Here is a 19,920-nt window from a genome sequence, read left to right on the forward strand (position 1 = left end):
CTCGGTGGGGGCCCTGCAGGGGTGGCAGCTAGAGGCTGCACCCAAGAGTGATACATTATATCCGTTCTTCCTCCCTTGCCCCTTGGAGCCCTGCCGGGGCAGGCACAAAAGAGAACCTGCCTGTCTGGAGACTCTGAGCCTGGGAAGACCCTCCTACAACCCCCTGTGTGGCTGAGTGAGCACAGGAGGGGAGGGGACACAGGACCAGGGGGAGACTGCCCTGGTTTGCTCTGTGAGTGAGAGGGCACTCAGGGGAAGAGCAGGATGAGTGTGCTGGAGGAGCACTGGGCTAGAAGCCCCAGGTGCAGGCAGGGCCCACGGAGGGGCTGCATTTGCCAGGTGGTGTGAGGCTGTGCTGGGCAGGGGGAAACTGCTACAACCTGCGGCCCAGACACCACTCTCTGCTGTGCCAGGGGACTGGAGTCAGGGCAGGAATAAGCTCTCTTGCAGGGATCGCAAGGGAGGAACCACCATCTGCTGCACTGAGACCCCTGACGCTCCTGAGAGGGATGCCAGCAGCAGGGACCCACCTATGACTCCTGTGCCAGGGACACAGAAGCAATCCTGCTCCCTGAGACTCCAAGCCAAGGGGCAGTGTATGCAGGGTCCTCATAGTTACCCTGGAGCATGCAAGATATAGACTGTGTGTATAAATAAGTTCTTGATGGTTTAGTAGTTGGTGTATCAATTTATTTGTTTATTGGTTCTTTAATTACCATGGGTAATTTGTATGCTTTACCCTGGTGTAACGTATAAGCAAAGAAGTATTAACCCTTAAGCCACCATTGCCACATTATGTTGGGTAACATTATGTTGTATTGTATTACGTATGTGTTATCTTGTAAATAATTAAATTCTGTAAATAGTTTTATAACCGTCTGCAAGGTTGTTTTAATCGTAAGGGAGGCTCTCCACTCAAGGACCCTGCAGAAGCTACCCAGGGAGCTGAGCAGGGCCACCAGCTACCAGGTACCCCAGGATCCCACTATTCAGGTGAGGGCACGGGTAGCATCACACCCACAATTACACTACAAAATTTAACTTCACAGGACATGGAGATGGGGGTGGAACAGGGAGTCAGAAGGAGGGGAGGAGACAGGGGATTATGTCTGGTCCCACCATGGAACAAAAAAAGGTTTTCTATAGCCCTGAAATTTCATGGCAGATTCACCTATGAAATGTAATTTCAATATTAATTCTGAACAAACAAAGGTTCACTGATTTTTTTTTTCTTTTGTCATATTTTTGCAGACTTCTAGGGCTATATTCTAGTCTGCCTATTTTAAGTGTATATGGCAGGTAGACATCCATATGCAATCCAACTAAACATTGCTTTAGTCCCTGAAACAGCATTAAGCACATCCTCTTTTGTAACGTACTCTCACCCTAGCTTTAAGATAAAGTCACAAAAAGTACCTAGGAGGAAAAGTAGGAACCTCTCATGTTAACAGCTTTTCAGAAACTCAAGCAGGGTAGAAAAAGGATTGGACTTAGATATGTAGCTGCCACTAAAATGTCTCAGTGGAATAGGATGTCACCTTTAGTTCATAAGAGCATACACACAGAACAGGAGGAGGAACAGAAAGGTATCATGACTGTTGAAGCCTAGTTCATCACTTTGGTAATCACACTGAAGGCAACAAAATTAGAGTACGGAGGAGGTTGTCTCCATAAACATTTAGTTTGGTTATTCCTTGGAATCAGTGTGTTCTAACAAGAGCAATTTTGATGTATAAAAGCTATATTGCACAACAGCTTTCATTATATAAAATAAAAAGAGAAACGTATTGCTGTGTTCCCAAGGATCAGAGGCTAATAAAAAAATATCAATTAGTTCAACCTTAGAATGGGAATACTTAAAAGAAATGCTGTACCAAGCTTCTTGTTCCTTTTCCAGAAGTCCCTGGATAATCTGAACAAGTTTATTCCAATCGCTGTATATATATGTTCCCATGTTCAGCTAGGAAGAAATATAGCCCTGTCTAAGTCAGCTGTGACCATTATTTTAGAGAGTTTGTCTGAAAGTTAATAATAGATTTTGCTACAGCTTACCTACAGCACTAAAAACAGCCCCATCATGACCATGTACAAAACACGTTAGAACAAAAACAAAAACAACAGTTTTTGCCTATTTAGTCAGGCAGCTAATACAGACTTTGCTATTTTTAGTACAATAGTAGAACCCCAGTCATGGACCTGACCCAATTGAAATAGGTGCTATACAAATGCAGACCACGATAGGGCCATTTTCTAGAGAGCTTATCATTTAAGACAGTGCTTCTCAACCTTTTTAGCCTCCAGGCACCCCCCTCCACAACTTTTCTGAATTTCACGGTGTCCTAGTTGAGAATCACTGAGCTAGAATCGAAATTCAGAAAAAGAGCTACAATTAACTTTCCATACAGAGATGAGGTTGATCTTGCCTTTCTATGATAAGCACAAGATAGATGCTATCACAAGCACTTCAGAGTGATTCCCTCTGTTTACAAAGCTGACAAAGATCATGTTTTTCAGTTCTGCTAAACAATGGCTAGGTATAGAGGTTACACTTATTGTGCATTAAACATGCAGAAAGTGCATCCCACTCTAAGTTAACTCTGGATGGATGTGGTATCAGACTAAAGCTTCTTAAGTTAAAGCGCTTTATCAATATTTGAGTCAAAATAGGTCACATTCCCCCGGCATCCCAAGGGCCCCTTGCTGGATGGCTTGCTAGCCTTAGCTGGTACTTGTTTGCTCCAGGTGAGCACCAGTCCAGCCCTACCCCAGCCTGTCACAGAGAGATGCAGCAAAGGGCTACCTGGCCTGGCTTTTCACTGTGCTGGGATCTGTGGGTGGGGGAAGGGAGCCCCCTTCCTGCACAGACATAGCTTGGTTGGGTTTTTTGGGGGGCAGGCTATCTGGGAGAGCTCACACAGCATGGGGCTCCACTTCCCTCGACCGCCAGTTCCCAGCATGGTGAAAAACTGGGTCAACAGCCTCATGCTGCAGCTCATAGCTGCAGCTGCCAATAGGCTGAGGGGGGAAGAAGATCACCTGCTGTGAGGATCCAGCCTGCCCCCCCCGCCCCAATACCCAATGCAGCAATCTGGGGGGCACATGGCATGGAGGCTACCATCCCCCCTTTCTCCCCAGCCACTGCTGACAGTCGCTAGTTGATGGGGGTGGCAGGGGGCAGGGCTGAGGAGAGAAGACATTTTGGCAACCTCCTGGGAGACGTGTGAGAGAACCTCCAAGCTGCTGGCATTGGCCAGTGTAAGCAGGCTCCAAGCCCCCTCCTCCCCCCACCAAGCAATGAATGTCTGTTTGGTTCATTCCCACTCTAGTTCATAGCACTTTACTTAAAGTGCAACAGAAGGCTCCTGGAAGGGGTGTTTTGAATGTCTGTACTTAGCTGGAGTGCCAACCTAATCAATAATTAAGATCTAATCAGTCATCGTCACCTTTGTGCAATACTTTTTCATTTATTTTGTATTCTCATTTAATGATATACTTTCATCTTAAGTGTACCTAATTTTTGTAAAATAGTGACTATGATGAGTTTAACAGTTATCTTTTCCCAAAGAGCTTGCCATCTAAGGAAGTGGTTTTCCACCTTTTTAGCCTCACGGCACTCCTCCTCCTTTTAGGCATTTTGCAGCACCTCAGTTGAGAATCACAGGGCTAGAATCTAAATTCAGAAAAGATATGGATGGGTGCATTGGGGCTAAAAAGGTTGAAAACCACTGATCTAGTCGTCAGGTGAGAGCACCAGGGGCAGGACCTAAACTGCCTTTTCTTTCCACTGCCTGCCTCCTCATCCCCAGTCTGTACCTGTGGAGGCAAAGACAGCCCTCACCACTGAAACTGATCTTGTGGGGGTGTTGTATGCTACTCTTCCTGGCCCTGGGAGTATGGGACAAATGAAGGGGACTAGCTAGGCTGCAAAGCGCAGATGTATCTGTGTTCACCCACCTATGCACAGTCTGCTGCTGGAAGCATAGAGGAGAGTAGCAGTGACAGTCTTCAAAGAAGCAATCAAAGGCATCACTGGAGTAGCTGGGGCAGACTCATACCCCTGGAAAAGGGAAGAAAGTACTCACTTCCTTATATAGGATGTGGATAGTGTGGTACCCTTATAAAGATATCACAACACCCCAGGATGCCATGACACCCCAGTTAAGAATCACTGATCTAAAGAGTTTCTAGCTCAATCCACCAGACTATATTTATAAACCAAACTAGAGAGGTCAAACGATCCAGATTTCACTCTTGAATCCTTTTAATATACCACATTTAAAAGCAAGATATTTGGAAATACCTTGTTTTTGAGCCTTTGCAATCATTACTAGGCTTTCTAGTCCTTGCCCTCTTCCCTTGACTATGTGGATCTGATGCCCAAAACAGAAATGTATTTAAAGTGTCAAATTGCTATTCTCTGCATAGCTCTCGGTAGGACTAAATTAAGCGTCCCAGCACATAAAACCAAAAACGGGAAGCAGAATTTCAATCTATTATAAAATTTAATTCTTGAATAGATATCCTCTAAAACACATGGCCTACCATCTTCTTGCTCTCTTGGAGAGAATTCCAATGCAAAGTCATTATATGTCACTTCTATCCCTTCGTTATCTGGAACAAAATGAGTGCCACCAGCTCCAATCTCTACTAGTTGTGGCAGGCAGGTTGCTATACATATTTCAGTGACACATTCATAAAGGCCTCCAAAAAGAAAGTTTAACATTGAACTTAGATAAAAACATCACCCAAAATTTCAAAATCCTGTCAGACAGTAAAATATGTTTATACAAAATATTAACAAGAGCTACGAAAACCATCCCTGAACTATGATGCACTAGGTACACAATATTGCCCTTATGCCAATAAGAACAGATCACACCCTGGACTTGGTAGTTCCAAAACAGTAATAACCACAAAAATGCAGCATATATACCTTTAATTACCTTGCAGCTACCTAGAAAGATGTCAACCTCACATTTATACATATACTATTCTGTGCCAGAATCCTACCTAGCAACAGGATTATAAAGCCAAATGCCAACTTCTGGTCATGTAGTACATGTGTGTTTACACTTATATACAAAATGTAGTTTTAACAAATATTAATATTCTTACCCAAAAATATTTACTGTATTCCTATTATTGTAATTCACATATAGGTTCATCAATGCATAATTTCCCCATAATATGCAAATAAACCAGTGCAAAAAATAAAAAGAGCACTGACTGAGTAGAAGTAATCCAATAGTCACAGATGAGTAATATTAGTTGCTAGACAAAAAAATAAAGAGTATGCTGCGCCAGGTTAATTATTTAAAGGCTTTATTCATCACATCTGTTTAGGCAGAGCTCAGAAAACCTCATAAAAAGACAAAGCAAATGTGCTTATGTGCTTACTAAGAATGCTCTGTGCAAGGCTGGTAGGGCTAAATTGACCCCATATCTCAAGAAAAGCCTAGAGACTTCCCCACTCCAGTTTCTGCAGCTTATGGTAACTGTTGCTGTTCATGCAGAGATTCATTACCACAGGTTCTGCTGATGCATGGATTCCACGGTCTCTTGTTTCACTTACAGGACTTTCCTCTACACCAGCATATTTGAATCAGACAGGAAGCCCTCCTCAACAGCCCAGAAAAGAATCAGGGCCTATACAAACCACTTAACCCTTGCTTTCTATCTTATTTCCTGGTACAGAGCTGGGTGATGTTGACACATAGGCAATACACATTTGGTTGACAATGATCATGACATGTGTGTCCATCAGTAACAGTTACTGCCTTAGTAAAATGGAGTAAGCACAGAAGCCTCCTCCCCACCCCTCCAAGATCCCTATTTTTGAAGATGCTCGAGAAACAGATCACCATAATGAAATCCTCCTGGCATAGTCATGATATAGTTTGAGGGAGCTTAAATGTTCATTTTGTAAAAATGTAAGGTGTTCACATTTGGGATGATACCATAACCAAGAATGAGGAAATAATCAAATGCTTTTGTTAGCAAGTCAAACTGCCAAAAAAAAGAGGAGGATTAAGTGTCAGAAATTGTATGGAAAATTAAAGGCTATTCAAAATAATTTGGATACAGTCCCCTTGAAATGACAAGTGTCAGCTTAAGAGAAATTTCTGTTGCTAGGAGACTATATCCACAAAACTGGCTATATAGCAAGAGCATATTTTTCTGTTTCAAAGAATAAATGGCAAGATTAAGGAGCATAATAGATTAAAAAAAACAAATATATTCAAAGAATGTAGCTGTGCTACCTATCTGCTGTGGTTTCAGGTTACCTATTGTTTTAGGTTTCCCCCAGTTAAATAGGTAAATAACGACAGATTGGCTGTCCATATTTTCTACCTAATGTGAGACTCCACTTGCTTGTATGCTGGTAACCTGTTTTCCCAGCCCAGAACTGTGACTGCTACAGCCACAGTTTTTGGGGGCCATAATTTTATTTTGCAACATGAAGTTTAGGCAAAACATGAAAACAAAAAAAAAGTGGCTTTTTTTTCTGCCCACTGTGGGATTCAACTCCCAGAAACATTTTGTCTTTGCCTCTCTCAGTGCTGAGACGGAAACACACCCTTACTTTCAGTCTCCCTGCTTTAGTGTCTACAACAAGAGTCTACTGCCACCTGTCCTTTATACACATCACTTCATTGTTTCCCAGCCTGAACTTTATTCCTAGACAGGAATACCTAGTCCTGGAAGGAGGTCCTCCCTGCTGCAAGGAAGGGGTGAAACATGCATTACATATTGAAAGGCCAATTCAAAAGTGAAAGCTTTAGGAAATTCAACCAAAGTGTGTTCTAAGGATCAAAATGGACGTAGTGGTTTGTTAACTACTGACTGGTTGCAGGCACTTGTTATTTTAACTAGGAGCAAATACATGTGATTCCATCACATTCATCTTTCTTAATTTATTCTTATTCACTTAGGAGATGCAGTTTAATAATAAAATGCAAACCTCCATATACAAGAAACCCATGGACCAACATACATATCTACACAGAACCAGCAATCACCCGAAACACACCAAGACAGCTGTAATATACAAGCAAGCCCTCCAATACCACCGAATTTGCACTGAGAATACCAGCAATAGTCACTTTGCTAATCTCAAGAGGGCTTTCACCCAACAAGGACTGTCCTCCAGAGAGATAGATCACACTTTTGAAAAAGCCACCCATATACACCACATAAAGAATTGCTGCAGTACAAAAAGAAAATCCCCACAAATTGCACAGCACTAGATACGACATGCCACCCTTCCCTGTAACCTATACAGAAAATCCTCAAACAATTGCAACCTATACTAAAAGATGACCCAATTCTTAAAGATATCTTTCCAGAACAGTCCATCCTAGCCTTTAAACAAGCACTGAACCTTGCCAACCTCATCACCAGAAGCAAACTTCCTATGGCCTAAAGCGCACCAAATAGATCCAGACCATGCCAGGAGCAGAAATGTAAAACCTACTAACATATCACCAACACTCTGTGAAGAACTGCACCCCACAACAGAACCATCACCATTCCTGAATCTTACACCTGCACCTCCAGAAATGTAATATAGCTTATCCAGTGCACTAAATGCCCTGATGGAAAATATGTAGGAGAAACCATGCAACAACTGCATACCAGAATGAAAGCACACCGAAAATCTATCAAAGACAAAGATACCCAATTACCTGTAGGTGCATACTTTTCACAAGACAAGCACGCTCCTTCCAATCTCTCAGTCCTAATCCTCAAAGGGAATTTACAAAACACCTTTCATAGATTAGCCTATAACTTCATTTCTTAAATCTACTGGATACAAAAAGTCATGGACTAAATATAAACATTGGATTTATGGCACATTATATCCTGCCTGCCATCCGATAACCCTAGGTAACCTCTCTATATTTTACCAGCTACATTCTATCACCAGGTCAACATTTCCCCTCCTCCCCACCTGTCTCTCACCCATAGCCTCTGATCCTCACTGCCATGTATTTGCATTTTGACAGACCTGTATTTTGCATATTGGCTTCTATTCCACCATGGAGAACATTAAACACCAACAGACTCTCCTTATGCCTAAAAAAGGGTTTTTATACCTGAAGGCTTGCAAAAACAATTTTTCCAACTATTTAGTTGGTCTAATAAAAGATATCACATTTACACAAAAAACCTTGACAGTTTAATAACAGCAGTTTCATCTTGGAATGCTGAACCAAATTATTCTACTGAAAAATATGAGATGCGGCGGTTGGACTAGATGACCTCCTGAGGTCCTTTCCAACCCTAATTTTCTATGATTCTATGATTTAAGTGACTTCATGAATAATATACCAATTAAAAAGATGATACACCCCTATAAAAATGCTCTACATAAGAATCAGAAAACATCAGAGAACAGTCTGGACAAAGAGAAGGACATTGTACTATAAGATGGAACAGAGAAAGTGGCAAAGTAGCAGCAGAGATTACACTGCCAGGTAAGGCAGCTGCATGGAAGCTTTGTTAAGATCATATATTTTATGACCTGTCTTGAAAAGATTCCTGTTCTACTTTGTACTTACTGGTCTACATAAGCTTTATGAAAAGGAAACTAGTCAATGAGCTGCCTACTGAACTTGAACAAAATTAACCTGCTGGCTTCAACAAGTCGCTTATAAAATGACCAGACAAAAAATTGAGAACTAGATCCTTTGACAGATACCAATAAGCCCACATACTAGAAGGGAGAAAAACTTTACACAGTTGTAGACACCTTTCTAACTCTTCTTAGTAAAGTCTCAAGTGAAGCTGCCGGTGATACTGAAACACAAGTAGAATGTAATATTACCTAGAGGCAATATTACTTTAAAGTGATGTTCCTAACTATATCCAACAACCAGCCACCAAGGATACGTGCACGTTTGCTGGACCTAATGTATGATTATGTGACTTATTTTATGCCAGGTCCTGCTTGTGTAAATGTTCACCAGTGCCAGCAGCTATGCTGGGAATGTGATCTAACTAAGTCTGGGTGGGGAGAAGGGCAGGTGGGATTGGGGAAAGAGGCAAGTGGGTTCACAGGGGGGCGTTGGCAAGGCCTGGTGTATTTGGCAGGATTTGGAGGCCTGGCAGGTCCACAGGGGGAGCTGTCCATGTGAGGGTTGGGGGGTTGGGGCCTAAAAATAGCCTAATCAGGGTGGAAGGGGGGAGAGAGAAGAAAATTGCAGCCCTGGGACTAGGGTGAGTGCCTGGGATTCTCCAGGCCAGGGGCTGTCTGAACATGTGAAAACATTCTTTAAATCAGGCTAATGTGCTCCCACCCTTAGTTCACCTCCCTGATCTAACTAAGTTAGATCAAGGTGGCCATTTTTTTGCCTAGTTAGGTCAATCTAAGTGTAGAATCTGCAGGTACCCCAAGAATTGTCACACCTCACTACATTGTTTGAAAGCCAGTTTGATGTAAAGATTTTTTTAAAGTAATTTCTTTTAACTAAGTAATAACTTAAGTCAAGATACATCTGGGGTTCTTGAGTTTTCAATATGCCTATAAATAACTGAGGTATATTTTGTGTACTTCATAAGTTTCATTGTAGCCATCTTTAAGTCTATTCTTCCTTCAGGCTTCAGGAAGAAGGGAGACCAGGGACCTCACACAAGAACCACCTCTAAATGTAGCCAAAGAGAGGGACCTAGAGAGTGACAATGAGAAAAGGATGGGTCCAAAAACGCCAGTAAAGATGCTTTGTGTTAGTCTATTGCCAAGAGAAAATTAGCCAGTGTCTTTTACACCTGGGTGATCAGGACCCATGTCATTTAAATATTCTACAAAATTACAAGAGTTCACAGGCCACATCTTTCGCAGTAACCATGCTCCAAAACAGGAGATTCACTACAGACTACAGTTGGCCATATCATTAATGTGAGGTACTGGGTTTATGATGCAGAAGCTACTTGATGAATTTCTTCCCCCCACTCCTAAAATGTGGTAAACATAAATTGGAGGGATTGAAATCCCTGCAGATTTCTCATCAAACCAGGGCACTGATAAAAAAAACAAAAAAAACAGTAAACAATTCCCTACTCCTTTAGGAACTCCTGTCTCTTCGATACAATACTTTATAACTTCCTCCACCACCACCAAAGAATCTTCCTAAATGTGGGAGATTCTTTTGTCTGAACCCACAAGAACTAATCTTTTCTATAAAACCTTTCCCCCCAAAATTACAAAACCCAAACTAATTCTGTGCCATGAAAAAATTAGAAAAATTAAGGAGTTTCCCATTCATTTTCTCACTTCCAATAACGTCTTCTGCTCAAACTTTCTTAATTTGCAAACTCTCAATTGTTTGAACCACTCTAGCAAGTTTTACCTTTAATCAATTTCATCCCTCAATATCCTATCCATCGTGCAGCAATCTAGATCTTATTCCATAATCAATAGAGCAATTATCTGAATACCACTCACATCTTTACTGTCCTTTCCTCTCTCTCTCTGTCTCTCTCTGTCTTAACAGCCAATTTCCTAATAAAATTAAGTCAGTCAAACATGGTAGCTCTTGCCCACAGACTAAGAAAATAACTGCTGATGTCAGCAAATAGATTACCAACTTCACCTTGATTAGAAAGAATATGTTCTGTGACCCAGACTTATCTGACAATCTGGATAAGGGGGACTTTTAAAGAATTATCTTATATTACTGACCATAATGTTGATGGACTGTAAATCTCTGCTGAAAAAACTGTATAACTTAGATCAAGTCTGCTTCTGGCTTTCTGAATGTCTGTACCTAGCTCGCTATTTTCTTTTGAAACACTAGTAGCAGTGGTTGTGCCAGTGCCTGCGTTTAAACGAGTTAACAGAACACTAGCTCAGAAAGTGGGAGATGCAGGGTCAGTCCTTCCTCAATCTGAGGCCGGGGGAAAAGAGGGAGGCTTCAAACCCACTTTACAAGAGAGTGCCATGCCTCCAAAGCTATATGTGGGGCCTTGGAGTGGACACTCTTTACCCCTCCCTGTTTAATTTTACATTTCTTTCTTCAAAATGGCACAACATAAAAAGGGAGGGTAGAAAGCACTTCTGCCACTTAATCCCACCCTAGCCTGTATGGTAGTAGTTAGGGAACTGTCTTGGGAGTGGTGCTAGATGGGGTTTGAATCCCTTCAGGCTAAGGGTGGAACTAAACTCAGGTCTCACACACCCTAAGTTCTCTAACTCTCTCTAAAGCAGGATGATATAGGTGGTAGATTATGAAAGCTTCTGCCTTTCTGATTAAGTTGTTTTTTAAGATGCAACCCTGCCTTGCTTTCTCCCTGTCATATAAAAGGAAGCAGCTCCACTTTCAGTTGTTTTGGAATTAAAGTATTTGTCTAAGTACAGACATTCAAAAACCCTGAAGCAAAATCACTCAAATCTACACAGGTTTCTGTAAAAAGCGGAGGTTAGACTATGACAACATAACAGAGTTTCACCTTCGTGTGTGTGTGTGGAGGGAGGGGCAGGGACAGAGGCAGGCACACTGCCTGCATCACCAGGCCAGGATGATCCCACAGGCCTCCCGTACCCTGTGGGCTCCCAGGGCTGAAGTCAAGAAGCCCTCTGGAAGCTGCCGTGACCCCCCAGCCTTGGGGCAGCACAAGGCTGGGAGACCAGCACAGCGCAGAGGCAGGGAGACCGTGGTAGCTGCCATCTCCCCAGCCTGGCACAGCCCCTAGGTTGGGAGATCTGGCAGCTGTCATCTCTCAGCCCGGGGGTTTCACGCAGCCCCACATACAAATGTGAAAGGTTAAATGATCAATCATTTAACCATTGATTAACCATTGGTATGGCCAGGAGTTGCCATACCAATTAATCATTTAACTGATAAGCCCAATGATAACTGGTTATAGCTTACCAGTCATTGTTTAGCAGAGGGAAGGAAAGCTGTGTGGTGCCCAAGCAGGAACCAGAAGGTGGCAAGGTGGGAGGGAGGAAGGGAGGGAGGAGGGAAGGGGGAACCTATAGCTAAGCTCCATTGACCCTGGTATAGCTGCATGCATCCTCCCTGCCACCTGCCACAAACAGCCCAGACTCCAGGCAGTTCCCCCCAGCAGGCCTCCATGGAGCCCAGGTGGCTCATGGCAGGCTAGCTAGTCCCCGCTCTCCTTGGCCCCTCCCTCCTACTCCGCTGTCCACAGGAGGCCTGGCCTGCTGCAGGGCCTGGCAGGGGCAGGGTGGAATACAGGGGTGCGGGGTGGTTTCCCCAGGCACATGGTTCAGCCTCACCCACCCGCCTGCCCCATCCTTGCCCAGACATCTCATTGTGAGGCACGGCACTGGGGAGCCAGGACGCAGGGAGCTGCTGAGTCTCTGCCACACCTTGGGGGACTGGAAACACCCCACTGATGCCAGCTCAGGCAGGGGCACCCTGCAGACTGGGCTGGAGCAGCACCACATTGGCTAGGCCAGGGGTTGCCATACCGATTAATTGTTTAACCACTGTAATTACAACAGATTAAACAGATATTTTTTTTAAAATTGCTATTTACATCCCTAGCCCTGGGAGATCCAGCAGCTGCCATTTCCCAGGCCTCAGAGCTCCAGTGAACAGCCCGGCTTGATTCCAGGAATCACACTGGGCGCCTGCTATGCTCTAGAGCTCTGAGGGGCCCAATGCTTCCTTTTGCTGAGCACCAGGTCTTAAGTATTAAGGAAAATTCAAGTTTGCCCCTGTACAACATGGTAATTTAAAGAGATAAAATGAAGTGGCTATATTCTATGTTTTGTTATATAAAATGGGATGTTTATCTGAAGCAAAGCAGCCTGTGGACACATTGTCAAAATAATAAATGGCTTCTAAAATTGTAGGTGCTTCCACTGCCAATTTTAGGACCCAGAAACACATAAATGTGAGCACAAACTGCATCTGTACATAACAGTCAGATAGTTAAATCCCCTATGAAAATGTAGCCTTAAAGTTTTGCTCACATTTGAATAAGCCCTTATTATCTTAGAGCTCTATTCAGTATTCCTTATTCACTCCTTAACCATGAAAATACACAATTGAATTCAATAGAAGTTTGAGTGAATAAAGAATGCTGAGCAGGGCCCTTGGAAACTGTTAAAAATAGTCTGTATAAGGAATTATTGTAAGTTCTATTCTGCTAAAGGACCATGTGCATGTATATCTATAATTATGAAATACTTTTTAAGGGAAATAAATGCGTGTAGCTTGAACCTTTGAAAGGAAAAAACCTTTCAATAAATACAACAAAAGTAGGTCTTCCATAGTTACTAGTTTATGCCTGGTATTCTTCATATACTATATATACACATGGAGTTTTATACCTTTAAGAAACATTGGAACAGAAGAGTGAGATAGAGAGTAATTTAGCAAGCAGTTGATTCACCTAACATGAACATATGCAAAGTGGTGCTGTACTTTCCTACAAAGTAAGGCCTCCAAACTACTATTATGTTGTTTTAGTAAGTCGCCCTTAGTTCTCCTTCTTGCACATTTTGGTTATAGAGTGTTGCATGAAGACACCAGAGGTGAAATCCTGGCCAATAGAGCAGTAAGAGCTTGACCACTGACTTTAGTGTAACCAAAATTTCGCCCCAGTCTTTTTCCCTCCCCCACAGTTAAATTATAATCAAAGAAACAAAATAAAACTGAGAGGAATAGGGAGGACAGAACATTCCCACAAAAATCTTAGTAGGTCTAAAATTCACATTTCATTGGGAAGAGGAAAGAGAAATGAACAAGTCTAATTGGATTTCAGAATAGGGAACTTTATAATACATATTTTATACACACACACATAATCAAACTGTTATATGCGTGTCAAAGACCATGAACACATGAGCAAGAAGATACAAATCAATCAATGGAGACTATGCACACCTATACGAGGAATGAATTTCACCTTCAGGTTTTGATAACTAGCTTGCTTTTTTAAGTTGTTGCTGAGTTATTGTAGCTGGCAAAAATAAAGCACTACAGAAAAACTGTTTTGGAAAAGGGTATGTTTTCTCTAAAACCAGTGAAGTGTCCCACCTTAAAACAGAGAAATAGTTCCCACTTGAGATTCAAAAAGATTCTCCACAAATAGAATGACATAATTTTACAGAGAAAAACTTCTGAGATGAACATGATGCTTATATTTGTTTCTTTTCCTACACAAGTGTGTATGAGTAAGGGTCCCTTTTAGTATCTGATTTACAGTTTCCAGTGAGTCATGCTTCTGTTCTATAAAATGATACAAATAGATTACAAGGAAATCATCTACCAGCTATTATAGTCAACTTAGGACTTAGAAACTGTGATGGATAATTTGCAGCCCCATAGGTTCATGCAAATTTAAACACAACATAAACAAAGAATATAACTGTTTGTTGATTTATGATATCATTTACTGGCAGTGCTTCAGGCTACAATGCATATATGGGCAACTGGGATATCGGGGATGTAGAGTTGCTGACAGAAGTATGGCCTATGGTAACATGATTTCTGTAATAAGGAATAGTGGCAAGTCACATCTATCAGTAGCTACCTCTGCTTTAATATTTCAAAGCATCAAAGACACTAGCAAACACTTGGCTGGGGGAGAGATAATAAAACATGCCATTAAAAAATAGTTTATTTTTCACAGAGAAATTCACAGAGAAATTCTTTATAAATCTTTAAGTTTCAACACTGGTCTACAGTGCAGAAATTATTTGGTTTTCTTACTCTCCGTATAAAGATAATTCTTACAAAATGTTCCTTTTGAGTTACTGATATTTTTCTATGCCATTATTTTATTTCATTTTTCCTGATAGAGGCATTTAACTGTAGACTGGGGCTATGTGTAGAATGCAAACATAACAAACATGCATACCACACTAAGAGACAAAAATATCAAAGGAAAAGATTCAGTTTGCTGCTGATGAACAGTATGATTAATAAGTTCAGTTATGTAGCGTGCAATCTTCTTTCACTGACGATTACCATTTATCATCAGATTCACTCTTCTTAATGTACATATGCCCTGCATTTATGTCGCACTTCAATTCATCAAAAGTAGGTTCTAAAAATGTATTATTCACTCTCTAAAAGGATTATTTAAAAAAAAACAACAAATTTATAGTCATTATATATCAATCATGTCCCAGGGAATTTTATGAGCCCTTAAATTTTGGGAAAGTAATGATGATGATAATATAGTATGAATACCAAGAGAGAACACCCTCCTATATACACACAGTATAGATTTACACAATAACAATGATTAACATGCACGATTCAGAACTGAAGTGTCTGTAAATCTCAGTCAAATTTAAAGCAACTGTGATGCAAAAGGCTATTGTACTATAAACAGTATGGATCCTTATAGTAAACTTGTAGCTTTCCTAACAAATCTGCCTAATTTTCATTCAAGTAAACAGTCAGGAAAGACAAAGTAAACACATTTATGAGTGATTTAAGAATGGAAGGATAATGCAATGTGGTGGCCAAAAGTAAGTCTCTAAAAAACTGGTCCATTTTGTTGCATGCAGAAATACAAGGAAATCATTAAATAGTGTTACATTCCATGACAGGAGCTATGATTGTGTTGAAAATTCAATCAGGTTTCCTTGTCAGTCTAATAACGAGAATTTTAACATGCTCCTGCCAAAAATCAGTGAAGCACAGTATTGTATTCAACGAACAAGACTAAAGCTAGACTTCAATTCTCTGGCTCAGAACAACTGAAAATATCTTAACTGTTACACACTGCTTTATTTTTGTTTGCTTCCTATGCTGAATAAGTTAAGAAAAAATAACATTAAAAATAGATTAATGAGAAACTATATATTTTTCAAATTCCTGTGCTTTTCTTTTTATAGTCTCGCACATTAACTTACCCAACAGCATTGCACTCACTGCTAATGAAAAGAAAGCAGGCAGTACAAATCTTCTTAAGCCTCCCGTGGCAAGAAAACTATTACAGAAATGAATAGAAGAAAGTCTCTTGAGCCTTTCCCTTGCCTGCTTGTTTTACAAAAGGCAGTTAGGATCACACTGAGAAGTGTCAAAGCTGAATAAACCACTAGCAATTGGGTTTATACCCTTTGGGCAGTTAGTCCTTCATAGATGATGATTCGACTTTGTCCAAAAACCAATATGTGAGAAACAATGCAGAATCTAGCAAAGACTGCAGCCAAGCTTAAAACTGTAGACAAAGAAACAGTTTGCTTCTAAAGGTTTGCAAGGGAGGGCTTGTCATAGAACATTAATTCAGGCAGCCTGAAATTACATCAAACCAGAGCATCTAAGTACCGTTAATCTGCAGCTTTTCTCGTTGCATTTTAAGAGCAGTTCAGCAGCAGTGTGGTGGAGCCTCTGGGTTTATATTGTAGCTTAAGAACATGGGAGCTCTCTACTCTCCCCTTTCACATTAAAATGCATGCTTAGTGCCTAGAAAAGTATGTAGCAAAATATGCTTTCCTTCAGCTTTGTTAGAAGATGCATCTGAGCATCTAACATTGGACCCTTAATACTGCGATTAAAAATTTCTTCTATATAAACTGTATACTTGCTTTTATCTAAAGGAAGTGAATTTTGAAATGTTAAAATACAGAGAAAATGATAAAGTACAAAGAGTTCACTTTTGAAATTACTAAATGTAACCTGCCAATACTATAATTAAAAGCAGCTTTTGATTTTTTTAATGGCTAGTTTTAGGCAATGATATGGAATAAAGAATTTAAAGCTTACATTTTTATCTAAAGTTTCCTTTATATAAACTTGAGTCCCTATGTAGTACCTGACTTGAAAACTAAAATTTCAATTGAATAGCATGCTTTAGCATTTTTCTCTATGTATCCATTGAACATCTGTGCTCTCACCAATTTGAAGTTTAATCCAGTACAAACCTTAAAGTGCATTTCAAATATTGGCTACTGTGGATGAGAGCTCCCTTTAAGAATGTCAGGAATTATGAAAACTAAGGCTATGAATAATTATAATATGGTAAACACTAGTCCCTATGAGAATTAATGTAAACCTATCTAAGAGTATATTCTTTATTTAATGAGTCCCACTCCTAACTTCCATCTCTTCTTTTCAAAGGACCAATATTTTGGCCATGCTCCAACTTTTGAGAGCATCCATTAGTGTTGATGAGTTTCAAGCTTTCAAGTTTCAAACTGTTCTGTAGCTGCAGAATATACAGATGCATGCATATATTTAGCAGCGTGATTAACATGAGATGGATCTGAGCCAAAGAGGGTAGGCACAATGAGGGTCTAAGTAATTTTTTTCAATTTACCATATAACATACTTAAAGATTTTCCAGAGACAAGGCAAGCCTATATATATGTGCTACTGTGCCAGAAGACCAGGCGTGCCTTCATACTAATGCTCCTTTGCCGTGCTGTGCATGGCTCTAAGCTATTGCTATAATGCTGGCATTCTTTTGTGTTGATACCAAATGCAGTTGTCTGTAGGATTTTGCATGGTACTATTCACAATTTCCATTTCTATTTCTTTTCTGCTTCTTTGATAAACCATCCCGGTGCCTCTCTCCTTGTTCTGTGCTTTACAAAGGTTTTATGCGTATTTACAAAATTGGCATGTGCTGGAATCAGCTCACAGTGAGAGAAACATTTTTCTGCCTTCTCAATTGCCTCAGTATTTTATTCTGCACAGTTACTTATTAAGGGTCAGATCCAAACTCCATAGAAGTCAATGGGAGCCTTTCCATTTACTTGGATCAGGCTGTAGAATACTGTAGTCAATTATGGCACTGTACTGCACAGGGAAAATGTCAGGTAAAATTATTCTTGCCGGGTCATCAGTGGCTGCTTCCACATATTTATTTCCTTTCTTCTTCATTTACTTAATTTCTACAAAACTAAAGCTAGGATTGTATGAACTTCTGCACAAGATATACAGGCAGGGATAAAATGAAATTCTGCCAGGATACTCAGCTGAATCCCTTAGAAAACAGAGTTCTTCCCTCCCCACATGCTGATATAATCTTCATTGAAACTGAACTCTCCTCAACAGCCTGAGTGAACAGATGCAGCACCCGCTAGCATGATCAACTCACCAGGCCATCCGGAGAGCTCTATTCTGAAGTGTGTGTGGGGGGGGGAGGAGGTCCTTACTCTAGAGTGGAGAGCAGTGAAAATAAATGCAATAATAATGAGACCTGTGAAATCTTTTCTGAATTTCAACTGTTAAATTCATAATGGGCAAACGGTACAAACCACAGACAGCCAGATTAGGAAAACCCTATCTGTGAGCAATGATTCAAACTAGTTCCACAGAAGTTAATGGGACTGCTTATATGAAGAATAGCTCTCCAATGTGAGTGAGGGGTTCATAAGCTGTCCCAGAGGATTTTTGTGGCAAGTGATAGGAAGTAGGAATAGCATTCACCTGAATATTGGTCAATATGGTTAATATTTTTGGACTGGTCTCATGCTGGCATTCGCAACAGACCACAAATAGAACAAACCTTCCAACATAAATCTCAGCTATTTGAGTCCCAGTCAAACAGTGATTAAGTTGCAGTCATTATTCTCTGTGTCCATAACAAGGCATGAGTGATAGATCACAGGCTAGAAAGGAAGTTGAACTATGCTGTGACTATGACCCAACATACATAAGGGCCAGATTCCACCACCCTTGCTCAGGTTAAATAGCAACTTACTCTGTGAGGTGTCCCATCCATTTTAGCTGCATCCAGATATGTCATTTGCAGCTGTGTTTCTGTGGAACAAACAGTGACACAATTGGCTAATTGTATTATAGGTCTAAATGTCTTCTCATTACATACATTCACTGGAAGCATCTGTTAATAAAAAGATACTGTTTAAAGTTATAGAAGAACTGAGGACGGAAGCTGGCCTGAGCCTCTAAAGATCCATGTGCTCACAACGTTCCTAAATTAGTTTCAATATAGTTATAAAATCTATATAGAGAAGTAATATTTAGATATGCATCCCACTGGGCACATCTACACATTCATGGACACACCTTAGATACTGTGCATTTAGTTTAGTACTTGTTTAATAAAATACTAAGTGCACAGTAAGTAGAGTTACTGCTCAGTAGCACCAGTGCATAGTTATTTTGTGATGCTTACTGCACATTAGCTTCATAATACTGCAAAGTAGGTTATTAGCACAGTTTTTAACTGCCATGCTACTGCGCAGTGTTATGAAGCTAATGCCCAGTAAGCATCTCATGTAGACATGCCCACTGTGACCAGTTCACAGCACTGTCATGCAAATGACTCATCTGGATGTAGCTAACGTAATCCAATAGCTAGCACGTAAACTACAATTTTTGTCTACTTGGGTTCTGCTGTAGGTAAGAAACATTGTTACTTTTGATATTGTCTTTGATTTGTAGAGCTCTTAAGTTGCAAGGGGAACGATTATAAGCAGGGTTCCAGGCTGCCAGAGAATATTGAGTGCAGCCAGCTGCTGGCTACCCTGATTGCCAAGAGCTGTCCTTCCCCCCAGACCTGCCTCCAACCAGTGGCTGGCTATCAGCTGTGGCAGGCAGGCAGGCAACAGCAGGGGTGAGCAGCAGAGCGAGCCCCTCCCAGCTGTGCTGGATCAGGCCACATCAGCTGTCAGCAGCAGCTGGAGCAGTGGGGTGCGTGGAGGGCTCCGCCACAGACCCAGCCCTGGCCCTCCCAGACACAGACTCCAGCATTCCCCTCTCCCCACTGCCTGGCTGTGTCTGTGTCCCTGCCTCTGTGTCCCTGCATGGGGGGGAGCAGTCCCTCCTCCCCTCACTGTTTTTGTCATGCAGGGCCATAGACACAAATACCAGGATTTCCCTCTCCTCCTCAGCTGCTGATAGATGGTGGGGCTGGGCCTGGAGTGGACCAAGTTCCAGCACGCTGCCCTGCAAGGGGGATTTGTGGGGACACACAAAGCAGCCTGGGATGGCAGCGGACAGTGACCTAACTTGAGACAGGAAG

This window comes from Alligator sinensis, unplaced genomic scaffold (assembly GCF_000455745.1).
Source record: "Alligator sinensis unplaced genomic scaffold, ASM45574v1 scaffold299_1, whole genome shotgun sequence".
NCBI lineage: Eukaryota > Metazoa > Chordata > Crocodylia > Alligatoridae > Alligator > Alligator sinensis.